The sequence below is a fragment of the Nanorana parkeri genome, unplaced genomic scaffold (genome assembly GCF_000935625.1).
Source record: "Nanorana parkeri isolate BGI_ZX_2015 unplaced genomic scaffold, ASM93562v1 scaffold780, whole genome shotgun sequence".
In the NCBI taxonomy this organism is placed as follows: Eukaryota; Metazoa; Chordata; class Amphibia; order Anura; family Dicroglossidae; genus Nanorana; species Nanorana parkeri.
Genome location: NW_017307048.1, coordinates 533,861 through 543,010, shown reverse-complemented (window position 1 = coordinate 543,010; position 9,150 = coordinate 533,861). Strand labels below are relative to the sequence as shown.

General features: G+C 48.5%; 1 pseudogene; it reads right to left on the bottom strand.

Moving 5' to 3' along the window:
• LOC108793755 overlaps positions 1-2,322 on the bottom strand; it is a 10,126-nt pseudogene extending 7,804 nt beyond the window's left edge.
• Between the last annotated feature and the right edge of the window lie 6,828 nt (positions 2,323-9,150).

Here is a 9,150-nt window from a genome sequence, read left to right as displayed (position 1 = left end):
GGTGCAAGAACTGACAGTGCTGTGCTGGGGGAAAGCTGAGGAGCCTCTCACCTAGAAAAGTGGAAGGCACACGGGGACCCACTGGCCAATAGTCACAGGCAAATAGTCCCACCTTACTCCTGACCGAGAAGCCCCATATAATGTGTGTGTGTGTGTGTGTGTGGGGGGGGGGGGCTGAAGTGGCCATGGATGTCGCTTTTTTTTCAAACCTTGGTGTGTCTGCTAGATAAAGTCTCTAATTTGAGGAAGCTGAACCCCCCCCCAGGGAAAAAAATTCTCTACGGCCCTGGCCAGCCTCTGTGCCTCCGCCACCTTTGCAGCACTACGAGTGACAGCAAATACTGGTAATGTGTTATTGTCATCACATTTAACGTTAACATTTCCAGAATGAACATTGACCATTGTATTATTCACATTTCCAGCATTAACAGTTACACAAGCATCTACTACACGTTTCTGTGTGACCGTCTCCACACCATCCCTAGGTGTAGAACTTTCCAATTCCACCCCACCCTCCTCCCCTCTCTGTTCACCCCCAAAATGCCCAGATGTTAACCCTGCATCTGTACACAGTACCTTGGTGTGTCCAAAGAGTTTGGTGGAAGAATCCGGGGTGTCTTCTGCAGGTGCATAATAAGAAATCAGGGTTCCCAAGTCTGCACGCAATAAAACCGGTGTGGGAATTTCATCAGAGACCCTCACTTCTCTCATCCCGCTTCCCGCCCCCCAATCAAGGAAAACACGGGCCCGAGGCACCTGGGAACGAGTGCCCCCAACTCCGGTGAGGGTAAGAAACTTTTCCGGGATGAGGTCTTTGTCTTCGATGAGCTCTGGACGGACTAGAGTGACCTCTGCTCCAGTGTCTCGGAAGCCAGTCACAGTTCGGTTACCGATGACAACGGGCTGCAAGTTGGTCTGGTTCCCTCCCGGCGTCTCGTTGACAAACAACAAAGAAGGGGTGCTGACCGGCTGGCCAGGTGATGTCATCTTCTTCTGCTCAGGACACTGGTGCCTGAGTTGTCCAGACTTGCCGCAGTTGTAACACTTGCGCATGTCCACGGACACTGGCTTGGCACCCGACATTCCAGATGCTGGTTTGTGGAAAGGCTGACTCACCACTGTAGCAGGTGTTGCCGTTAGCGATTTCCCTCCTTTCCAGCCACTAGGGGGAGCTCGGCGATGGTCAGATACCCGAGTGTTGGTATAGGTATCTGCGAGTTCAGCTGTCTCTGTGGCAGACTCTGGCTTTCGCTCCAGCACAAACTGCCTAATTTCTGTGGGGCAGATGCGCAGGAGCTGATCCTGGATCATCAGGTCCTCCAGGGCTTCGTAAGACACTTTCTTCAGTCCCTGGGTCCACTGCCGGAATGTGGTACGTAAGCGACTTACCACATCCAGAAAAGAGTCTGTAGGCACCTTTTGCAGGGATCTGAACCGTCTGCGATACACCTCTGGTGTCAGCTGGTACTTCCTCACGATTGCTTCCTTTAAAGCTTTGTAATCGTTGTCCTGCTCATATGGCATTTCCACATAAGCATCCAAAGCTTTCCCCCTCAGTCCTTGGGTCAAGTATTTGGGCCATTGGTTCTGAGGCAAGTGATATTGCCTGCATATCTTCTCAAAGGATAGCAGGTAGGTATCAATATCACTGTCCTTGTCCATAACTGGAAATTTGGCTGTAGGGCTCACAGCCAAAGGTACTTCCCTGTGCTCTAGGGAACTGAGGTTCGGTCCCTGTCTCTGATACTGGAGCTTAGCCATCTCCAATTCATGTCTTCGGGCCGAATCCCTCTCAGCCGCCTCTCTCTCTCAGCCTGACGCTCCAGAAACTGCAGGTACATTACAGGGTCTGCGCCCATTAACCTCTGCAGAACTTCTTGCCGTTGAGGAGAGTCTCCGCTGGGTACAGGCCTTCGGTTACTGGCCGGATCACTCGGTGGGTTGGAGATGATATTCGCAATGACCTCTGGTTCAGTCTCCGTACTCTCTCCCCTCGGGGCTGTACCTGAACCCTGCTGCTCTGAGGCTGAGACCTCTTCCTTTACTGGACGGATCACTCGATGGATTGGAGATGATATTCACCATGACCTCTGGTTCAGTCTCTGTACTCTCTCCCCTCGGGGCTGTACCTGAACCCTGCTGCTCTGAGGCTGAGACCTCTTCCTCCGGTCTCTCCAGGATCTGCTTTGCCTGGATATCCGCCTCATGCAGGTCACGAATCATGTCCTCCCGTGATTTATTGTACGTGTCCATGTTCCTTGCTTGACACACAATAGTCAGATCATCTTTGTTCATTTTCTTGTACTCTGCCAGACCAGGCATGTTTTCCAAATAAAAGATAGGACAGAAAAACAAAAGATGGGGGGGAACTGTTGCTATATGTCTCTTAATTACAAAACTATGCACCGGCTTATCTCTAAAGACTGTTGCAAAAAGGTTACAATCCTTTAGTGTAGGGTTAAACTCTAACGCTACACTAAATGCTCTAAACAGAACTATCCCACCACGCTGCCACCAATATGTGACGTACGCCCGGCCCAGACCCGCTGTACATCAATCCCACGTGACCATACACAAGTCTGAAACGAGCGTGAGCGTCACAAGGATGTGAAGATAGCACTCTCAGCCTCACCCTGCGCAGAGATTTCCCAGCTCGCAGGACACAATCTCAGGCCAGCAGACTGAGAGCGATCGTCACCAGGGTTGGGTTTCGGAACACAAACCGTGCCCAGCAAAATGCTGCGACTATTCAAAACACTTACACAATGCCTGTGATGCCGCTGTCCTCTCAGACAGGAATATGACAGGATTCACTATACAGTAGCGCTCTTCAAAGAGGCAAGGACACTTTAAGTTCGTATTTAGAGCGTAGAGATAAGCTTAACGATTTTTAATATCGTCCTTTAATAAAAGAAACGGTGCAGAAAATATACAGAAAAAGATTTAATAAAAAGAGACACAATATATATACAACAGCAAAATAAAAGGGAATAAAAGAAGAATACTCAACAGTCCTGAAATTGTGAGTTCTGACAGAGTTCAGAGTCCAAGAAGCCAAGTGGAAGTCTGCCAGGCTCTTCTTCAAGCAGACTTCCAGCAGATAATGTCCAAAGATTAAAGGGGAACTCTTCTGCGATGTTCAGACTTCTAGTTCCTCGATGATGTTTTAAAACAAGAGCCACTCTAGTTGCCAACACAGTATTTTATAAGCCCCTCTTAGGGGTGTCCCGAAGCCGGCCCCTAGGCCGGGCTGGGCGGGAACGCAGGCGGAGGATGAACCTTTATTTTACCTATCACCGCCCAAATTCCAAATTAATAAAAAATGTAACTTGATTTTCAACCTCAGGTTTTATGACTTTAAGAAAGAATGCGGGGGTCACCTGGGTCACCCCTCTCCAGACCTGATTGTTGATATAAGATGTCCACTCAGTAATATATGGAGGGCCTAGTGCCATGCCATTAATTATGACAGCCATAAAAGGCTTAGCAGAGCTATGTTGGAATGTGGTGGGGGCCTGTCACTTCACTAAATGAAGGCCTGCAGGTGCTTTGAACTGGGGAACAAACAAATTCTATGTTTAATATTCAGACTCAGACCCCCTTATCGTCACAAGCTCTATCTGAATATTATTAACTTGGTAACGCACTGGACTCAGGACTTAGTAACGCACTGCACACTGGACTTAGTAATGCACTGGACTCTGGACTTAGTAACGCACTGGACTGAGGACTTAGTAAGGCACTGGACTCTGGACTTAGTAACGCACTGGACTCTGGACTTAGTAAGGCACTGGACTCTGGACTTAGTAACGCACTGGACTGAGGACTTAGTAACGCACTGGACTCTGGACTCAGTAATGCACTGGACTCAGGACTTAGTAACACGCTGGATTCTGTACTTAGTAACGCGTTAGACTCAGAACTTGGTAACGCACTGGACTCATGACTTAGTAACGCACTGGACTGAGGACTTAGTAAGGCACTGGACTCTGGACTTAGTAATGCACTGGACTCAGGACTTAGTAACGCGCTGGATTCTGTACTTAGTAACGCGCTAGACTCAGAACTTGGTAACGCACTGGACTCATGACTTAGTAACGCACTAGACTCTGGACTTAGTAATGCACTGGACTCTGGACTTAGTAACGTGCTGGACTCTGGACTTAGTAACGCGCTGGACTCTGGACTTAGTAACGCACTGGACTCAGGACTTAGTAACGCGCTGGCCTCAGGACTTAGTAACGCGCTGGCCTCAGGACTTAGTAACGCACTGGACTCAGGACTTAGTAACGCACTGGACTCAGGACTTATTAACTGGACTCAGGACTCAGTAATGCACTGGAGTCTGCACCCACCTGAAGCCCGGCAGAGCCCACCTGGGACCCCCCACAGCCCATCTGAGAGTGACCCTGCAGAGCCCACCATAGATCCTGCACAGTTTATCTGAGACTCTCTATGGGGGGCTCTGCAGGGTCTCAAGTGTGCTGGTCAAGCAGCTCCTCTAACCTGCTTATGCTGTTGGGCCCCAGCCTCCTCCACCTTTGTACCGGCGCTTTTGGTGCCCGGCCTCCTCCACGTCCACCTCCTCACCTGTCAGCGGGCCCCCCAACCTTGGCAGCCCTGCTCCCCTCCACCTGTCGGTGGGGGCAGGTCAGGGGCAGACTGGCAACTTTTGGCCCAGGGTGCAAGTTCAACCCAGAGGCCCATGATACAGTGAGTTGGCCTCCCCTCCCGCTCTCCCTTTTTTCAGCCTCCTCTCCGCCTCTACCTACCTGTCATGGCTGTCTCCACCCAGTTGTTGTCATTCAATGACAGCCCAGAGTCCTCAGGTCATTTGAGTACACTGCGCTGTCACTGAATGACAACAATGGACTGAGCTGGTCGTGACATCACGGCCGACTCCGCCCATTTTTTTATTTGGTCGGTGCGGGATGTGACAGGTGCAGACAAATGTAAACAGTTGGGCGGAGCTAACGGTGATGCCACTTCTAGCTCCGCCCAATTGTATATATTTTCCCGGCATCTTTCAGATTGCTTTTTTGCAGCAGGAGTTTGTCGCGTGCGGTCGGGTCGGCGGGCATCGCTGGATGCCGTGATTTACCTTAGGATTACGCCGGTGGATCAAATTTTGGATTTTTTTATTTTTTAACTAAGGAATTGTCAAAATTCTTTTTTTTATTTTTTTATTAAAGGATTTTTTCAAAAGTGTGGTGTGTTTATTTACATTGACTTTTAACCCTTTAGTGAATGAGTAAGGGTACAAGTACCCCTTACTCATTCACAAGGGGGGCAGCATCTGGGTGCAAATGAGCCCCCCTGCCCACAGACCCCCACAACCAATGCACCAGGGGTTGTGGGGAAGAGGCCCTTGTCCCCTCGGCACGTTTTGTCCCCTCGTATGTTTTAGGTTGGTGACAGGATCTCTTTAAAAGTATCCAATAAGACCTATTAAACTAAAACAAATGCAACAAGCTTTATTTTTTAATGTTAACAACTAGTGAAAAAAACAACACAAATGCTAATTGTTGGTATTCCAGCAAATTACAACAGATCGAAAGCAGACAGGTTGTGGCAGCAACAGTAAATGATAAAAGCCTGGCCATAGACAGGCCGTGGACCTCCTCTGGTTGTGGATTTACAGTTCTCAGTACGCTCTATTACCGCTGGATATCAACAGTTTGCCCAGAGGTACAAAACAGGAAGGTTATTATTATTTTTATTCAGGATTTGTACGGTGCCGTCGGTTTGCACAATGCTTTGCAATATAACGGGAGACAGTGCAGATACAATACAATTCAAGACAAGAGGGCCACAAAGGTTATGTATCTTTTAGTTGCAGCCCTGGTCATTTGAAGGCTGTTTTATGTGCAGGACCAGGTCAGAACTGAGAGAGGTAGAGAGACACCAGAGGCAGGAGGACAGCGGTGCCCAGGGACATCACGGTGTTGAAGGCAGAGTTCGAGGTAGTTGTGCCAGGGTTGCAGAGATCTGTGTCGCAACAGTTTATCTTAACAGACACGCCAAGGAAAGAAAACTCCTTGTTACATTCCTTGCTGTATGCACAGGATTTAGAGATCATATCTACATTGTCTGTAAAAAAAAAACAAAGAGAGAAACAAATCAAAACATTATAATTTTGAAAGATAATACAACTGCCATCTTGTTTAGAGTGCAGGATCCTGGCACAGGTAGTGCTCCCTAGTAGCATGTATAATAAGGGTCTCACCTACCTTGTGCTGTCATGGCCATTGAGGAAACATTGGACACAGCGAGTAGTAGTAAGTCACATTCATCTGGACTTGTTTGTAACTTTGAAGATGCTTCACCCTCATCAAAGTGACTTTCTCAAAATGAGTGTTGGGAACAAACTCCAGTCTCTGTAGCCACATGAGCACCTCAGTCACCCTAATCCAATCATCATGATGTCATGTAATGTGTGCAGAGGTTGATTGTCCAAGAATATGGCGGGAGGTGTAAAACGGTGTAAATACTCTGTTATGATACAACAAGGCTGCTACTACTGAGGCAGGCAAAAAACAAACATAACCAAAGCAGGGAAACAGGCTGGATACTCTTTCAGACCAATATAATTTACCAGCTGTGTAATGTAAGGGGGCTCTTTTTTACTGACACCAATGTAAAGGGGCCCTTGGCCCACAGGTATACACTTCTCCAACTAACAACAATGTAAAGTGGCCCTTCTCTCATTGACTCCATTATAAGGGAGCCCTTCTCCTACTCACAATAATGTAAGGGAATACTTCTGCCAATGATCACCAATGCAAAAGGGCAGTTCTCCTACTGGCACCAACGTAAAGGGACACGTCTCTAGAGACAACAATCACTAAGGGGGCATTTTCTCCAATGACCACCAATTCAAGTGGGAGATTCTTCACTGACACCAATGTAAGTGAAAAAGTTCTACTAACCATGTAAGGAGGCTCCTTCACTGACTGCTGATATGAGAGGCCCAATTACACCAATTAAAGTAGCCCTTCTCTCACTGACACTAATGTAAGGGGACCCCTTCCCCCCAGACCACCAATGTTAGGTGGTCCTTCTCCCAATTAAACCAATGTAAGGGGACCCCTTTCATACTGCCTACCAAATTAAAGAGGGCCCTTTTCCCCCTGACAGCAATGTAAATTGTTGCTATTGGGGTCAGATACACTTTATGTAGCACAAGCTATTGTCTGATTGGATACACATACAATTGAATGTTTAGGTAGGCCCTTATAAAGCATACTTTACTGTTGTCACTTATATTTTCAATTTTCAATAAATTTCTTATTCAATGAAGCAGTTAGTGATGAGAAGGATCACAATCTCAGCAGGAGCTTGATGTTAAAGTTCCTGGAAGGAAGGGGTGTTTACTGGCACACACAACTATCATGTGTCAGAAAACAGGAGAGGCTGGGGCTCCTATCAGATTTTTATTGCTGTCCTTGTTGCAGATTTTCCCTCACTTCCTGTCTGATGAACCTCTTGGAACCAGAACAAAACACCAAACAAAGAGGAATTCTCTCCAATGGAGCCCCAGATAGCAATGAAACCCAACATTGGTTCTAAAGGCTGTGACACACTGCAGGCGTAGCGATGCGAAGCAAAGCGAAAAAATTGCATCCTTCCACTTCGCACTGCACCGCAGCTTGTCTACACTGTAGTTTGTACCGTATTTTTTTGATGAAGCAAATCTGTGCTTCATCAGCTTCTTTTGGGGTCTCCAGGTGACATTAGGGGTCTAGAGACCCCTAATGTCTCCATAAAGAGGACCTGTCAGTGTACCTGTGCTATTATATAGGGGGATGGTATCCCCCTATGTAATAGCAATAACAATAAGTGTAAAAAAAAAATCTATATAAATAAAAAAAGTTTAAAAAAATAAAAGTCACAAACAAAAAAAGTTAAAAAAATAACAGTCACAAATAAAAAAAGTAACCCCCTCAATGTTTAAGTTCCCCCCCCTTCGTTTACGCACATATAAGCGTAAATATGCGTCGGATGCGCCAGCGCGCGAAAATGACAATTGCGCTACATATGTTACATATTCCTCCACCAGGATGATGCGGAACACCGGAGTCGCCGAAACAACTTGCGGCTGAAAGGTATCCCGGAGGCGTCCTCGGGGGCTGACCTTCGCTCCACCGTGACCGCGATCTTGAATCTTCAGCTGGAGAAACCCCCCACCGATCCGCTCGAACTGGACCGGGTCCACAGGATCCAAACTTACCGTACCCAGACGACCGGCACTCCCCGTGACGTCCTCTGCAGGGTGCATTTCTTCACCGTCAAGGAATCTGTGCTGCGGGCGGCCTGGAACAGAGGTCCGGTGGAGTTTGATGGAGCGCAAATTCAGGTGATGCCGGACCTTTCCCGCCACACGCTGCGGATGAGACGGGTTCTGAAGCCGCTCCTAGATTTGATCCGAGCGGTGGGTGCTACATACTGCTGGGGCCACCCTTTTCATCTCCTGGTGCAACGTAATGGCACCTCTTTTGCCCTCCATGCCCCGGATCAACTCCCTGAATTGTTTGCTTTCCTTGAGGCAGAGGCCGACGCAATTCCGAGCTGGTTGGACTTCCCCTACGGGCCTTCTTCCTCGACGGGCCCTCTGCCAAGGTCCTCATCAGTGCCTGTGCGTGGTGGCAGACGCCCTAATCGGAGGCCTTCTCCACGCCCGGATCCGACTTGGAGCGAGCCCTGAACCCCCCTTTTCTAGTCCACTGTTTCGTTGACACCTGGGCCTTGATATCGTTGCTAGTGACCCGGATCCGGACGGACCCTTGGCTAACCCCCCCAGTCCACCGCTGGTTTGAACTTGCCAGCCCGCCTGCACCCCGGTGATGGTGTGCACAGGGGTGGGAGCGCTGGGCTCCCCCAATCTCGCACCCTACGGTCCTGTTTCTCTGTGGGGGGGTGAGAAGAGCCGTTTAGATGATGACGGTTGTTGTTGTTCATCTTATTGTTTTGATTTATTATGCTGTATTACTGTTATTGATTTGTTATGTTTACTCTCAGATGGAATTGGGCATCCCTCTCGTGACTTTTGGCGTGGACTGGTGTCCCCGTGGGGCCCGTTGATTGGGATTCCTCCCCTCTTCCCTTCTTAGGGGGGACGGAGGTCAGTCGGACCGCATGGGGACGCCTCCC